The sequence below is a fragment of the Panicum hallii genome, chromosome 9 (assembly GCF_002211085.1).
Source record: "Panicum hallii strain FIL2 chromosome 9, PHallii_v3.1, whole genome shotgun sequence".
NCBI classification, from domain to species: Eukaryota; Viridiplantae; Streptophyta; class Magnoliopsida; order Poales; family Poaceae; genus Panicum; species Panicum hallii.
The window spans coordinates 13,430,956-13,436,955 of record NC_038050.1 but is presented as its reverse complement, the minus strand read 5'-3'; positions in this window follow the sequence as shown (position 1 = coordinate 13,436,955).

Sequence of the window (6,000 nt, the reverse complement as noted above, 5' to 3'; positions counted from 1 at the left end):
TGTAAAAAGTTGGAAGTTGGAAGGAATCTAAACAAGGCCCATGTTTACATTTTTCTTAAAAAAGACTACCATGTTTACATAGTTTCCTCCTCTCAAAAAAGAAAACAAATTCCGAAACCGAGTTGGCTCCAAAAACTATTACTTCCACTGTTTTTATTTTCATATTGTATTAGGTTTATCCTAAGTCAAATTTGGCCAACTTTAACCAAATTTATAGAAAAATAATAACACGTTTACAATACCAAATTTGTTTCATTAAATCCACCATGAAGTATACGTTGATAGCGTATATGTTGAATATTATAGTTATTGCTATATTTTTCTATAGACTTGGTCAAATTAGCTAATTTTGATTTAGGATAAAACTAATACGATATATAAATAAAAACGGAGAGAGTAAGAGCTAGGAGCCTAGGAGCCCAACAATTTTCCATTACAAAAAAGAAAAGGAGCACAGGAAGCAGGAAAAGGATGACGCGTTCTAAATGGTGATGTTTGCACACAGCCATCATGTTATAAGAACGGGTCATGGCCAGCGAACTTTTGGCTGAAGGTCTGAAGAGCTAAACTACTAGTCTCGAAAGATCAAATCAAGTGCTAAAGGCACAGGGTGTGATACCACAGGATAGCCTGGACGTTTAGCGGTTATGTCAGGGAAAAAAAAGAAGCAGCATTGTACAGTTGGATACTGGACACTACCTAAACATTAAGTTTACAACAACATGTGCAACATTGCACACTTAATTGTTAGATAACTTTGGTTTCTTCACACCTATAGTATGTTTAATCTACATAGGATCAGTGTTAACAACAATTAAATTAAATGGCTCCAAATCAGATACTAGATGTCTTTGCAAGAAGAAAGTCTCCAAGAGACGAGAAGCGTCCAGAAATGAAACCAAAGACAAATAATGATAGGCTGTGGGGAAGCGATGATAATTAATACATAGAAAAATCTTCAAGTACTTGAGGTGCTGGAATTTGTCAGCTACCATAGGTGCATTAATCCTCTACATAAAGATATTCCAAATTTGTTATGTTCCTGAGCATGGCTACTGTTATGCATCATAAAACTGGTATCTAATAATGTGATTATGCCTCATTTATCGAAGATATGTTAAGAGTTTCAAGATGTGGCACAATGGAAGGAAGCTTGGTAATAGCATAACTGACAGTGTGAGGCTTATGTGGAAAATCCACATTTAGGTTCTTCAGTTGTGATGATTTTCCCAAGTGACATTTGAACTGGGTCACCACATAAGTCAAGAGTGGAGAGGTTTGGAGCTGTGCTCTCCATCACTTGAAGGCTTTTGCACCAAACTACTCTCAGGTAGCTGAGCCGCTCCAGCCAGAATGGTATCTTTAGGCGGATTACCTCATTGCATATACCAAGTATCAACTGCTCCAAAGCAAAAGAATTGGAAATAAGATACCCTAACTCATCCCTTGTAATGCGCACTTTATTAAGATCTAGCTTTGTAAGACTCCTCAAGCAATCAAATCCAACCATGGGTCCGAAGGCACAATCGGTCCTTGCATTGTATGCGAAGGGCAAGCTTGGGCGCTGTCCATAACGAGGCACAACCGTCTTATCACAGGAATCGCTGGCCGTGGCATGCCGCACGGCGTGGTCACCGGAGGGCCTGTTTGTGTGCCGTTTGGCACACCAACAGGGTCGTGCCGGTTTGGTTTGAGCAAGGGGCACGCGCTTATGAGTTTCCGTATGGTACTAATAATTCAGCGTGGGATTTTCATGCGGTGACAGTGGGCCGCGTACGCCTTCTGCGGCCGCGCTGGCGACGGCCCTCTCTCGCTGGCGATGAGTCGAAGGCGAACCGCCCTGGGTCCGCGGCGCTGCCGGACACGCTCCCACTTAGTGTGACCTCGAACACCGCCGTCGTCTCTGACTCGGAGAGGCCCAGGAGGGTCTTGAGGACCACGGTAAGAGGAACATGAGCAGCCAGGCAGATCGAACACGAGACGATACCCTGCATGCATATATACAAGTACTCGCCCACTCGCAACATGGCCAAACTGTTCTAATTAACGACTAATTTCAATCGCTGAGATGATCAAGGCATCAAGGCATTTTCAACATTATTTCCTTGTATATCCTTTTATTTCCTTTATTTTTCACAGTACGGCATCAAGATAATTTCAGCGTTATTCATTACAGCAAGCAACAGTATCCTGAGAGTGAGATGGCCAACAAACACCTTATTCACTTTTGTCACGTCACGCTAGACGTGTTGAGTGTTGACCATGGACCACCTATCCCCATCAGCCCCCATACTTCTTCTTGTAGTCCTGCTACAGCTGCTGCATGCTCTTCCCCAGGATCTGCGCGAAGAAGTCGTCGTTGTACCCATCCTTCATCTTGGCGTTGAGCTGCGCCGCGAACCCCGGCTTGAGGGAGTCGCATTAGTCAAGGAACCTCGCCGTGACGTCGTAGCGCTGGTCCCACCGGTCGCCCTGCCCCGGCTTCACCCAGTGCCCCGGCGCGTACCCGGCCTTGAGCCGCACATAGTCAGCGATGCCCTCGATGAGGCCGCCGTTCGCCGTCCCCCGCCCGTCCTCGCCGCGCTCCATGGTCAGCCAGCGTCCTCGGCTAACTACAACGGTGGAGGCGAGTGGTTCGTCGACACGGGCGCCAGTTTACACATGGCCACTCACCCTGGTATTTCCCACTGTCGACCCGTCCCATCTTGTTCTTCACACGTTGTGGTCTGTAATGGAGCCCCTCTACCAGTAACACACACTGGAACGGTTTCCATCCCCACTGCTACATCCTCCATTCAGCTCAATAATGTTCTTGTTTGCCCATCCTTGATTAAGAATCTAATTTCCGTTCGAGCTCTTACTCGTGATAATAATATCACTGTGGAATTTGATGCGTTTGGATTCTCCATCAAGGATCTGCACACGAGGATGGTTCTCCTCCGATGTGACTCCGTCAGTGATCCTTACTCTCTCCGCTCCTCCACCGGCGCCACCACTCCACAAAGCCTTCACGTAGACACCACCTCAGCTCTATGGCATGCTCGTCTTGGACATTTGGGCGATACATCTCTCTCTCATTTACTTCGTACTTTTGATTTCTCCTGTACACGGACGGAAGATCATACATGCCATGCCTGTCGTCTTGGCAAGCATGTACGTCTCCCATTCGCTAGCTCCAGCAGCATGGCTTCCTTTCCGTTTCAGCTACTTCACTGTGATGTATGGACATCACCCATAATAAGCAACGCTGGATATCAATTTTATTTGGTTGTTCTTGATGATCATACCCATTATGTTTGGACTTTCCCGCTGCGACACAAATCAGATGTTCTGGCTACTTTGTTATGCTTTCATGCTTATGTCCAAACTCAGTTTCGCACTAACATCTGCAACTTCCAAACAGATAACGGGAAAGAATTTGATAACCACGCGTTCCGCTCATTTCTGTCCACGCATGGCATCACTCTCCGTCTCACATGCCCATATACATCGCAGCAGAACGGCCGTGCCGAGCGCGCTCTACGGACGCTGAACGACAGCGTCCGTGCCCTCCTGTTCCATGCGGACGTCCCCACAACGTTCTGGCCCGACGCGCTTGTCACCGCGACTTACACGCTCAATCGCCGCCCTTGCCGTCCACGCAAAAATGCCACGCCATATGAGCTGCTCTTCGGTCATGCTCCAAGCTATGCCCACTTACGCGTGTTTGGGTGCTTGTGTTATCCAAATCTGACCGCCACTGCTGCTCATAAACTGGCACCCCGCTCTACGGCCTGCGTGTTCCTGGGTTACCCCGTGGACACCAAGGGCTATCGCTGCTATAACCCATCCACTCGGCACGTCATCATCTCCCGACATGTTTACTTTGATGAGCACCGTTTTCCGTTCAGGGACATGACGCCGCGGGCATCGACACCACCGCCCGTAGCCCCCGTCATCGACGTCGTGCCCGCGCCTCCCCGTCGCCGCCAAGCCACATCTCGTCGCCGGCACCCTGCGCCCTCCATTCAGTTTCCGGCTTTGACAACGCCCAGCGCCACGACACCATCATCAGGACCAGCACAAGCAGCGCAGGAAGGCCTTCCACTGCATCATCACCCGCGCCGACAGCAGCGACACCCACGACGCCGCCACCTCCTACCGCAGCGCCTGCGTCGCCCACAACGTCACCCACGCCGACGCCCACGGCGTCTCGCAGTGCCGCGCCCGCGTCGCCCACGCCATCACCCACCCCGACGCCCATAGCGTCGTCTCCAGCTGTGGGGCCCGCATCTGCACGACATCGCCGTCCTCAACGGGCACGTCTCCGGCCGCAACGCCTGCGTCGCCCATATCGCCGCCTCCGAGTTCTGCGCCTTCCGCACAATCGCTGACTCCTCCACCTGCAGGGCATCCAATGATGACACGGTCCCGGGCTGGCATTTTCATGCCCAACCCGCGCTATGCCAATGTCGCCACGACCGAGCACGAGCGTTCGTGCAGCGCTTCGTGATCCTGCGTGGCATGCGGCGATGCAAGAGGAGTTTGATGCTCTTCAACGGAACAACACATGGACGCTCGGGCCCCGGCCGGCCAATGCCCACATCATCACCGGTAAATGGATATTTCGGAACAAGCTCCGTCCCGATGGCACTCTCGAACGCCGGAAAGCAAGATGGGTTGTTCGCGGCTTCAACCAACGTCTTGGAGTCGACTTCGATCAGACCTTTTCGCCAGTGGTCAAGCCGGCCACGATTCGCATGGTCCTCACCCTCGCCGCATCCCGGCAGTGACCGGTGCATCAGCTCGATGTCAAGAATGCGTTCTTGCATGGCGAACTGCAGGAACGGGTCTACTGCCAGCAACCATCCGGCTCCGTCGACAGCATGCACCCCGATCATGTCTGCCTCCTCTCCAAGTCACTCTACGGCCTTCGTCAAGCACCTCGGGCATGGTATCAGCGGTTCGCCGGCCATCTTCAACAGCTCGGCTTCGTCTCCACCGGCTCTGACAGTTCCCTCTTTGTGCTCCAACGCGGCGGCGACATGGCCTGGTTACTGCTCTACGTCGACGACATCGTACTCACAGCATCCACGACGTCACTTCTGCAGGCCGTCATCCAGCAGCTGCATGAAGAATTTGCCATGAAGGATCTCGGGCCCTTGCACTATTTCCTTGGCATTCAAGTTCAACGTACTGCAGATGGCTTCTTCATTCATCAGCAGCAGGACGCGGACGACATTCTGGCACGAGCTAGTATGACGAACTGCAAGCCGGCAGCAACACCCGTCGACACCAAGCCCAAGTTGTCTGCAAGCGACGGCAAGCCATTCGACGACCCCACGTTCTATCGGAGCATTGCAGGCGCATTGCAATATCTGACGCTTACACGTCCAGAACTTGCATACGCGGTGCAATAGGCATGTCTGCACATGCATGCACCCCGCGACGTTCATTGGGCCTTGATCAGGCGGATACTTCGCTATGTCCGAGGGACTACACGCCACGGTATGCATCTACGCGGATCCTCTTTTCATGACCTGGTGGCATATACAGATGCCGACTGGGCCGGGTGCCCAGACACACGGCGATCCACTTCTGGGTTCTGTGTCTTCATCGGCGATTCACTGGTTTCCTGGTCATCGAAGAGACAGGCCATCGTCTCAAGATCAGGCGCTAAGGCCGAGCACCGGGGGTTGCAAATGTTGCCGCGGAATGCTGCTGGCTGCGCAATCTTCTTCGCGAATTGCACGTTTGAGTGCACGAGGCAAGCATCATATTCTGTGATAATGTCTCAGCAGTCTATCTTGCCCAGAATCCAGTGCACCACCGATGAACAAAGCTTGTGGAACTTGATATTCACTTGGTTCGGGAGAAAACAGCACTTGGGCAACTCCGAGTTCTTCATGTACCAACCAAGCATCAATTTGCCGATATCATGACCAAGGGCCTTCCCACAGCGCTCTTCGAAGACTTCCGAGACAATATGTGCATCAAGTCAGCCGATGCACTGACTGAGGG